Source organism: Clupea harengus, chromosome 18, assembly GCF_900700415.2.
Source record: "Clupea harengus chromosome 18, Ch_v2.0.2, whole genome shotgun sequence".
Classification (NCBI taxonomy): Eukaryota; Metazoa; Chordata; class Actinopteri; order Clupeiformes; family Clupeidae; genus Clupea; species Clupea harengus.
The window spans coordinates 22,359,677-22,369,676 of NC_045169.1; the positions used below are offsets into that span (position 1 = coordinate 22,359,677).

The window sequence follows — 10,000 nt, forward strand, 5'->3', positions numbered from 1 at the left end:
CACGCTTCACGTCCAGACACTCAGGAGGTGTTGACGAGCTGTTGTCACAGAATCTCATGACTGCGCACTGCTCTCTGAGGCAACAGAGACGTGCAGGCTGAAGCGTTCCCAAGCGGCCGACCTCTCTAGCGATCACCCCACCTCCTCTCTGTCCTCACATCTGTGAGCTCATCTCACACGCACATCACAAATGTCTCACACATCTGAACACACAGTTAGCTGACAAACCACTGAGTTTGGGTCATTAGAGAGCGGGAGAGAGGAAGGAGTTTGTGTGTGAGTGTGAGACAGAGAGAGAAAGAGTTTGTGTGTGTGTGTGAGTGTGAGACAGAAAGAGAAAGAGTTTGTTTGTGTGTGTGTGTGTGAGAGACAGAGAGAGAAAGAGAAAAAGTGTATTAATATTCCCAATTAAATAAGCACACGTGCACTGCACACACACGCACCCAGACGCACCACAGCAACACCTCTCTTTCTCACAGTCATCTCTCTCTCTCACTCACACACACACACACACACACACACACACACACACACACACAGAGTTCTCTTTTTTGCCCTCAGTCTCCCACTAAGGTTAGTGATAAGGAATTTGGGCCTTATTACTTCAACCACTGCAAGCCAATCTCTGGCTCATGAGAAAACAAGAGAGAGAGGTAGAGAGAGAAACTTGTGGAGGGAGAGAGAGAGGGAGAGGGAGAGAGAAACTTGTGGAGGGAGAGGGAGAGAGAGAAACTTGTGGAGGGAGAGGGAGAGAGAGAAACTTGTGGACTGAGAGAGGCACCGAGAGCCCAATGCAGGGGGAAAGGGAGAGTGAAGGAGAGTGGGAGAGGAAAATGCACAGAAAAGTGAGGCGCAAAGGAGGTAGAGAGAAGGGGTGAAGAAAGAAAAAGAGGAGGGTGTGTGAGTGGAGAAAAGATTAACAGAAACGAGGAAGGAGTCTAAGAGAGCGATGGAGAGAATAGGACTAAAGGAGTGAGAGTGGTGGGGAGCATGAGAGAGAGAGAGAGAGGGGGAAGAGGAAGGGGCAGACATAAAAAAGTGTAATTGGAGAAAGAGAGGAAGGAGGTTTGTTCTCTTTTTCCTTCCCTTGTTTGTTTTTGCAGCTTTTGATTCAGCCCAGAGTTTGGCTTTTACATCATATAACTCGCCTAGAGCCCTTTGCTTCAGCTCTTTCCTTCCAACTCACCAGGTTCTGACAAGAACTCCTACCGCAACTGGCCAAGAACCCCTACTGCAACTGGCCAAGAACCCCTACCGCAACTGGCCAAGAACCCCTACTGCAACTGGCCAAGAACCCCTACTGCAACTGGCCAAGAACCCCTACCGCAACTGGCCAAGAACCCCTACCGCAACTGGCCAAGAACCCCTACCGCAACTGGCCCTCTGATTACTCACTCCATGCATGGATGTCCCTAGTTCTTGTCGTCTCTAGTTCTCGTCATCCCTAGGTCTTGTCGTTTCTAGTTGTCATCATCCCTAGTTCTTGTCGTCTCTAGTTCTCATCATCCCTAGTTGTCGTCATCCCTAGTTCTTCGCGTCTCTAGTTGTCGTCATCCCTAGTTCTTCTTATCTCTTGTTCTCATCATCCCAAGTTCTTGTTGTTTCTAGTTCTCGTCATCCCTAGTTCTTGAAGTTCATTTGTGCGTCGGAAGTAAGAGGTCACGGTAAAGGGGGGAAAGCGTAGCAGTACATTTTTCCACAGGCTTTTCCAAAGTTTACTCTCAACACTCCTATCTCTCTCCGTATGAATGCTCTGTTTATGCACACATGTTACGACCTGTATATTAATGCTGTAAACAAAGCGACATCTGTGCATACATAGATATTTGGGTCGGTTTGGGACATTGCCAGGGAAATGAGGGGACGTTGGATAGATCTCGTTCACTATCAAGCTGTCATGAGGTGACGATAGTGATGATGAGGACATAAGGCAAGATAACCACACACACACACACACAGACACACCGAGAGGTGTTTCTCGTGCTTTCTTTTTCTCCTCACTTTTGTCTTTCCATCTCTTATTTTCACTCTCTCTGACTCACACACTCTCACTCAGAGACACACACACACACACACACACACACACACACACCCACACACACACTTAAATGCCTCCAAACCCTGCGGCAGCCAGGCGTTGAGCCAAGCCAAGCAGGCAGTGATGCTGCCATTCTACTGGTATAAACCTGCCAGCTTCAGTCCAGCAGAACCCTTAGGGAAGGGCAGGCATTGATGTTTGTTTAAGCAGTTCTATGGGCTTGTGTAGTTTAATTCTCCCAACAATTTCTGTTTTTGGCAGGTCGGGTTGCCTGTCAGTCACTCAAGAATTATTGCAAAGGTGCCGAAAGGCAGCTCAGAACTGTGCCAGCAGGTTTACGATTTGCATTTCTGAATAACTATTTGCCTTTCTGAATAGCTATTTTCCTTTCTGAATAACTATTTTCCTTTCTGAATATCTATTGGCCTAATATATTACATTAGTAACTCCAGGCTTTTGTAACTCACCAGAGCTCTGTCTGCAGCGCTACCTCGTTAGAGAAGATGGGAGAGACTAGTTTTATAAACCAGCACTGCCAAGTTGCTTTTAGCAAAGAATGGTAATTCTTCAACGCTACTCAGTGTTCTATGAAAAGTGTATACAGTAAAAAAAATATGTCCCTGTATGACAGCGGAGCACATGGATGCGACGATTGCAACGATTTGTGAAGGGGTGTGGACATAAACTCTGTAAATAACTAACATAGTGCATGCATAATAGCCCCTCTGCTGGTGTTAAACCAGCGTAGACTTTTGTAAACTTAAATGTTTAAAGTTTTACTTTATTTAGTTGCTAGTAAATACATTTGGAGGTGGCCTGAATCAAATCGTAAAAGTAGTTCTGTGTTGCGCAAAACAGCTTCTAAGGGTACCTCCCACCCCACACCTCCCAAGCGTTGCTTTCCACGGGATAACCAACTTTTGCCATGCCAAATTTGCATTTAAAATATATCGTATTATCGTTGGTTAAGTAGGTTTTAACCTTAGATTGAACTTACCAGAAACAGCTTTCAGGAATGGTTGTTCAATGCGTACGAGCGACTTTTTCGAAAGTTGTCCAGACTGCCCAAAACCTCTTCTGTGCTTTTTTCTTGTGATTTAGAATGTATCGGGTCATCAATGGTACGGGCCAGTGTGACAGGATAGCCGAGCCGTAGGTCCTTCACCCAAATGACAACATGGAAAAGTTCCTTGAACGCACAGAGCGCTTTTAGCTTTAAATAGCTTATCTGTGGATCCGAGCCAGCGGACCCGCCCCCTGCTCCCCCTCCCGCTCTGCTTCTCTCAATGGACGATGAAGTTTATGGCAAACGTCCAGTGGCGTTGAGACCACTTTCTAATTGTAGCTTAATTCAGTCACTCTCTTTTACAGAATTTGGGGAGACTGCGCTGAAACAGTCTCGTGAACTTGCAGCAGAATTATCTCAAATTACGTGTTGTCTGCTGCCCGCGCGAAACACAGTCCTATGATATTCAATTAATATGGGCTTTCACAGTCGATTGCCTATTATTATTAATATTATTATTATTATTATTATTATTATTATTATTATTATTAACGAAATACAAATCTCGTTAAGTGTGCACGGAGCAGTTTGTTTGGAGGCTATTGGGCTGTGCATCAGACTGGACGGACTAATTAATTTGCTCTGTAATGAAATCAGAGAGACCATTGCTCTCAAGTGTTCCCTTGTACGTCGCTTTGGACAAAAGCGTCTGCTAAATGACTAAATGTAAGTGAACCCTCCATGACTCCCTTGGCGGTCTCCCGCTGCGGATTCTCCCCCCTGTACATTGCTGCATATACAACCCGCTGGACGTGCGCTCCCGCACGTACAAGGGTTGCCATATTGATTGGCTGAGATGGTTTGCGAAACTTGGGTGTGATTTTCTCCGTGTAGGATAAAGGTGGATTTACCACGTCTACCAATTCGCGTCTGCCTACACTCAACAGTCAACAGAGAGAAAATCCTGACAAGTTGGAAATGTGCAGAAAATAGACGTTCCAATCTCCTGCCTTAAGAAGTCATATGCTGGTCTCCACAGAAAAAGAAAAACTCCTGAATTTGGAACTCCTCCAGCCCCAGCCCAGGGCCACATCTGTTCTAGTTAGATACCATCTATTAAATGTTAAATCTCAGAAATATATCTTTTTTAAGACTATAAACAATGAACCATCCGCCTGTATGTTGTCCATGTTTGAGTCAGGGGCATCAACAGTACATGCTGGTGGCTATATTTAACTTTTCTCAGAAGGATTGTCTACCAGCATCTTACGTGTGCTGCGCTGTGTTGTGTGGGGGCGTGAAGGTGGGCCAGAAACGTTCTCTCCTGGGTGCCGCTGTGAAAGGTCCACAAATCAAGCCTACATAGACTCACATGTTGCATGGGCCCGGGGCAGTTCTGATCATCCGCACCAGAATCAGAACCAGTAGTGTATCAGTCCTCTGCCACAAGGTTGCCCTTTTTAGCCGCCCTCTCGTCCGTCTCGATGGCAGCGTTCTGTTACAGGAGACAAGCGCAGGGGGCCGATTACAGAATGTCAAAAATGTTTTTTGTGTTTCAACCTTCTGCTCCTAATCCGCCGCATGAGGGGAAGCAACAAAAGAGAACGCAGCGGGATGTGTTTCCCCGTGAGTTCTTAGGAACAGTAACTACGTAACTCCCATGCTTGGAAAAAACACAGTCACTAAAATTCCTTACAGTATGCCTCAATTCATCTTCATCTTCTCTGAAACCATGCAGTTCTCTGTAATGTGTATTCATTTAGAATCCGACACTGATTCTCCAGGCTCTACCAACTCCTCCTTAACCGGCTGGTGTGTGGATGGCAATCCCTTACTTACCACTGGACCCATGCAGGGATGTGCTTGAGATTCACATTAAAAAAATCTTCTATGAAACTTGTGGTTTTCTGTTTCGTTGTATTAAAGGAAGGTTTTCTGTTGTGCACTGTACTCAAAAGGGCAAAGTGAGGAAGACCTGTATCAAAACCCCTCATAAATGGATTAAAATCAGCCTTGAGCAAAACTGTTTCACTACACATCCATGGTGATGTTGATATGAGATTGATAGTGGACTATTATCTCAGTCTGAAGTATGAGGGGGCTTCTGTGTGCTGAGTTAACTACATTACGGGGCTTATCTTATCATCAACCCACTGTCTGTTGTAGACTTTATTTAAGGGATTTTATTTCGTCTCTATAGCCAAATTGATTTAGTCTTTGAGATGCAGCTGTGAGATACACAGGACTTACACCATTCTGGGAACTTAACTTCTTCCTAAGCATGACTAAGCATTCTTGTGTCAGGGTTTTCTCTGTAAGATGTCGATCAACATCAGTAAGACTTTTTGGTAAGAGGTTTGGTCGCTAGTGATCAGTATCATTCAGTTTGGATGTCATAAAATGTGTATTGCATTTACTCGCTAGTTCTTCTAATTCAATTCCTCTCTTTCTCTCTCTTCTTCTGCCTCTGTTTCTTGCTCGCTCTCTCTCTCTCCCCCCTCCCTCCCTCCCATGGATAGTAGTGGGCGAAGCACATCTTTGCAGGGCTGAAGTAGAGTGCTGTCTCCTGGTAATCCCATGCTCTGGTCAAACATTAACTCCGTCTTAAAGGACTCAGTTGTCCTCTGTGTGCAGCGGAGGTTCCCAGGATGGACAGAGAACAAGATTCCCTGGCCTCGCTATGTCAAAACCCCCAGTGTTACAATAACAAATAGCCAGAAAGCCCCGCATCAGCCCTGCCCTGCATTTATAGTCCGACACTTTATATCTTGCATTAAAAAAAAAAAAAATAGGGAACCGCAGACTCTTGGGGAAGGAACAAAATGCCTTATGTTACTAATCAACCCTATTCATTGCAGCTTAAAACTGACTGTAACTTCAGCCATGACGGAGACAATGCACGAGGACTGTGCCAGCCTGTGCTTCTGTCCCACTGTAATTTAGACTAAATATCCCCTCCTGCCGTTGCTGGTAACATAATATTTGAAAGGTTGCAGAGGGACACACCATTTACACATCTACCACAACCTAGCATTTATTCTTCAGCCCAAAATGTAAACTCCAAAATATTGTGAAGACGAGGTTCCTCCAGGGTAAGATGTCGGGTCATATAGAATTTCCAGGTATTGTCAGACATGCCCATTACCCACACAAACAGGTTTACAGATGAAGCTTCTTTTGGGGGGTGGATAGCAGGCCTTGTGATTGGGTCCTTTTGAACATGTTCTCCCTATGTGTATGTGATTTGTGTATGTGTGTTTGTGAGTTGTATAGGCTATTGGATGTCCTAAATTTCCCTTGGGATAAATAAAATATCCATCTATCTATCTATCTATCTATCTATCCATCTACAGACATGAGACCAGCCCCTTTGCTGTGTCAGTCATTGCTTATGGTGTCGTCAGGACTACCTGTTTGTATAATTGTGTTAAATTACACATTCAAGTCATTTGAAAGGCAGTAATGTAACAATGGAGAAATAGGGATCGGAGCCAGAGGCGGGAGGCTGGTTGTAGGTTGCATTATTGGAACCCAAGATATCCAGGAAACAGCTTTGCACTCCATTTCAATAAGGAAATGTGGAAAATATCTGTAATACTTAACATCTGTGGCCAGCCCTGTTCACCAGAAGCCATGAAGAAGACCAAACTGAGTCAACATGACAAACTGAACACAAACATTCGGCTGATAGGGTGTTTAAACACAGACTGCCATTACCGTGTCTGTGAGTATGTCTTGTGTATGACTTTGACATTTGCAGGGACGTCCCCAGGAATCTCACTAACAGGACAGCCAAACATTCTGTTACAAGTTCTTACACACACACACACACACACACACACACACACACACACACACACACACACATGGTTCATGGTATCTAGTTGCTGTCTGCTACTGCTTGTCCTTATAAAGAAAAGAATGCTTCCAGTGAGCGTGTGTTTTAAACTCGACCTGGTGCACAGTCACCTCGAGGTCATCAGGGGACTCAGGAGGTGGCTTCTGTCATGGAAGGCACTTTTACCCTCGCCAAGTCAAAGCAGAAAGAATCCTGCAGCCATCCTGACACACGCACACACACACACACACACACACACACACACACACACACACACTCCCCTCCTTTCCCCCCAGTGAACAGAAGTCCTGATTTACCCCTGCATATATACACACACACACACACACACACACACACCCTGTACACATACACAAACTAACACACACACGTACAGAAAGAATCCTACCACTGCAGCTCTGCCCACTGGCCTGAAGTTACCGGGCTCTCGATTTCACACTACTTGGACTCCTTACCCTCACTGGGCCAATCAGGTGGCTCATCCTCTTGGTGAATCTTTGCCCTCTTAGTTATGCTGTGACCAGCAGGTCAGCTGAAAGCAGGATAACAATAGCAACGTCATAAATTGCCACATCAGAATAGGCTTGGTGTTGTGGTGATTGTTGCATTACTATTGTCAGGGAGAATAGGACTGGGTGGGTATTCCACGTACGTGGTTTAGTGACAAACCTGGATACGTTAACTCAGAGTAAGTGGTAAACTTCCTAATAGAAGAGCCCTCTGACATTGTTTTGCTAAGAGGATGAGCCAATGGGGGTTATTTTATAAGGAGGTTTACCACTTACTCTGAGTTAACTTATCCAGGTTTGTCACTAAACCACGTACGTGGAATACCCCCCTGGTGTTCTCACGTTTGTTAGGTTATTAGAAAACATGGATAGGCTAGGTGTTATAGTGATTGTCAGGTTATTAGAGTACATGAATAGGCTTGGTGTTATAGTGATTGTCAGGTTATTTTAGTCACAGCAGAATAGGCTTGGTGTTAAACTGATTGTCAGGTTTTTATAGAGTACATGGATAGGTTTGGTGTTATAGTGATTGCCAGGTTATTATAGAGTACATGGATAGGCTTGGTGTTATTGTGATTGCCAGGTTATTATAAAGTACATGGATAGGCCTGGTGTTATAGTGATTGCCAGGTTATTATAAAGTACATGGATAGGCCTGTAGGAGGGGCAGCTGTGGATAGCCACTGTGTCAGCCCAGAGGTATTTTTCACAATGTGGGTAAAGACAACAACATTCCCCACGTTCTGTTTGGGTTCTGGAGTCGTCCTATTTTTGGAATGTCAGTCATGCTCAGGACTCAGCACTTCTCAGTACTCAGTGTCTCTCTCTCTCTCTGTGTGTCATACACACACACACACACACACACACACACACACACACACACACACACACACACACACACACACACACAAAGCCAAAAACAAGGGTCTGGATTAACATCCGTTAATATGAGGGTGAGGTGGAGGACACTCTTTACTAACACTCTGACCAGTGGTTCTGTTTGGGGAGGAATAGTGTGTGGGGGAGGCAGTTGGAATGATTCAGGAACACTTTAAGTGCTGTTTAAGTGGCGATATTAGACTCACTTGACCAACAAGTACCTATGCAGTGTTTCCATAAAGCTTTATAAAAGTCAAAAGTCTCACTCTCGCTCTCTCCTTTCCTTCTTTAACTAGTGGTGGTGTTGAGGCGATTTGTGATGTATTTGATATGTTATCTGAAAACAAATTCTCAGTAAAACTTCTCTCTACTCCTCTCTCTCTATATCTTTCATGCCTGTTCTCTCCCTTCTCTCTTTTCGTCTTTCTCTCTCTCTCTCAGCTTCAAGTGGCTTTGCCGGCCTATTTCTGGCACAGTCCAGCTCTGGTCGTCCAAATCTGGTTTTCCCTGCTTGTGCGAAAACTCCTTGCACTCCTTTTTCTCTCCTTCTCTCTCTCTCTCTCTCTCTCTCTCTCTCTCTCTCCCACCCCTCTCCTTCTTTTTCTCCTTTCCTTCGTTCCCAGCCTCTCTCCTTCTCTTTCTCTCTCTCACTCTCTCACTTTCTCTCTCTCTCTCTCCCTCTCTCTCTCTCTCACTTTCTCTCTCCCTCTCTGCTTCTCTCCTTCTCTCTCTCTCTCTCTCTCTCTCCTTCTCTCTCTCTCTCTCTCTCTCTCTCTCTCTCTCCCACCCCTCTCCTTCTTTTCCTCCTTTCCTTCGTTCCCAGCCTCTCCTGTTCCACTTAGCCTCTGTCCTCCTGAGACTGTGGGCCTGTGGCTGCCAGTGAGAACCAGTAAATAATCAAACCACAAAACCACGCCTGCGACCCACACAGAACTCACTGCAACTCACTCAACAACAACAACAACAACAATAATAATAATAATAATAATAATTACTCTGTCCCTGGATATGTGTTTATTATGCGGTGAATGACGTCATGCTGTGTCCCGTGGATAATGGGAGCTGTGTGTCATTAGGTAGAGGTGAGGTAAAGAAACCTAGAGAGTGTTTTTTAAAAGTGTACTCCCCCAGTCTCTGTTACTGGGATGCGTTGGCTTTGGTTTGGTCAACACGCTGACTTCACATAAATTAGTTGAAGCATTTTGTGACGTTGACGCTGAGCAATAAGTGCTGGAGAGTTGAGGGTTTTTCAGGCCAGTTTGAGCCAGTTATGCTCAGTTATGCTCTCCATTGTTTGTATGTGTGTGTTGTGTGTGTGTGTGTGTGTGTGTGCACGTGTACGTGCGTCTAGACAGTAGTTGCTGTAATTGGGAGGCTTGGTCAGAGATGAATTAGTGTGTCTCAGTTTTAAACAAGCCCTTCTGCTGTTTGGAATAGAGAGATGTGTGCGTTAGAAGGAGGTGTAGAGATGAGGTGCGTTAGAAGAAGTCTGTTTTCCAGAAGGAAGGAAGGGTAGAAGAGAAAGAACGCATTAGAGACGGATCTTCCTTTCTGTGAAACTCAGTGAAAGTGCTCTGCTCCCTGTCTTGTTTCCATTTTAAACTTCCTGGGCGTAGTGTTTTGCACACAGCCCTGTATTGTGGTGTTGTGAGTTGCGTCGTGGGGTTTGTTTTGGGTGTGTGCAAAGGGTGCGTGCTGAATGACTCTGCCAC

General features: G+C 45.0%; 1 protein-coding gene across 1 annotated transcript in view; it reads right to left on the bottom strand.

Annotated features, from left to right (window-relative positions):
• LOC122133721 (uncharacterized protein C17orf114-like) overlaps positions 1-3,237 on the bottom strand; it is a 5,857-nt gene extending 2,620 nt beyond the window's left edge. Inside the window, exon 1 of the mRNA XM_042710406.1 lies at positions 3,036-3,237. The gene's annotated coding sequence lies outside the window, so the exon portion shown is untranslated. The remainder of the gene's footprint in view (positions 1-3,035) is intronic.
• Between the last annotated feature and the right edge of the window lie 6,763 nt (positions 3,238-10,000).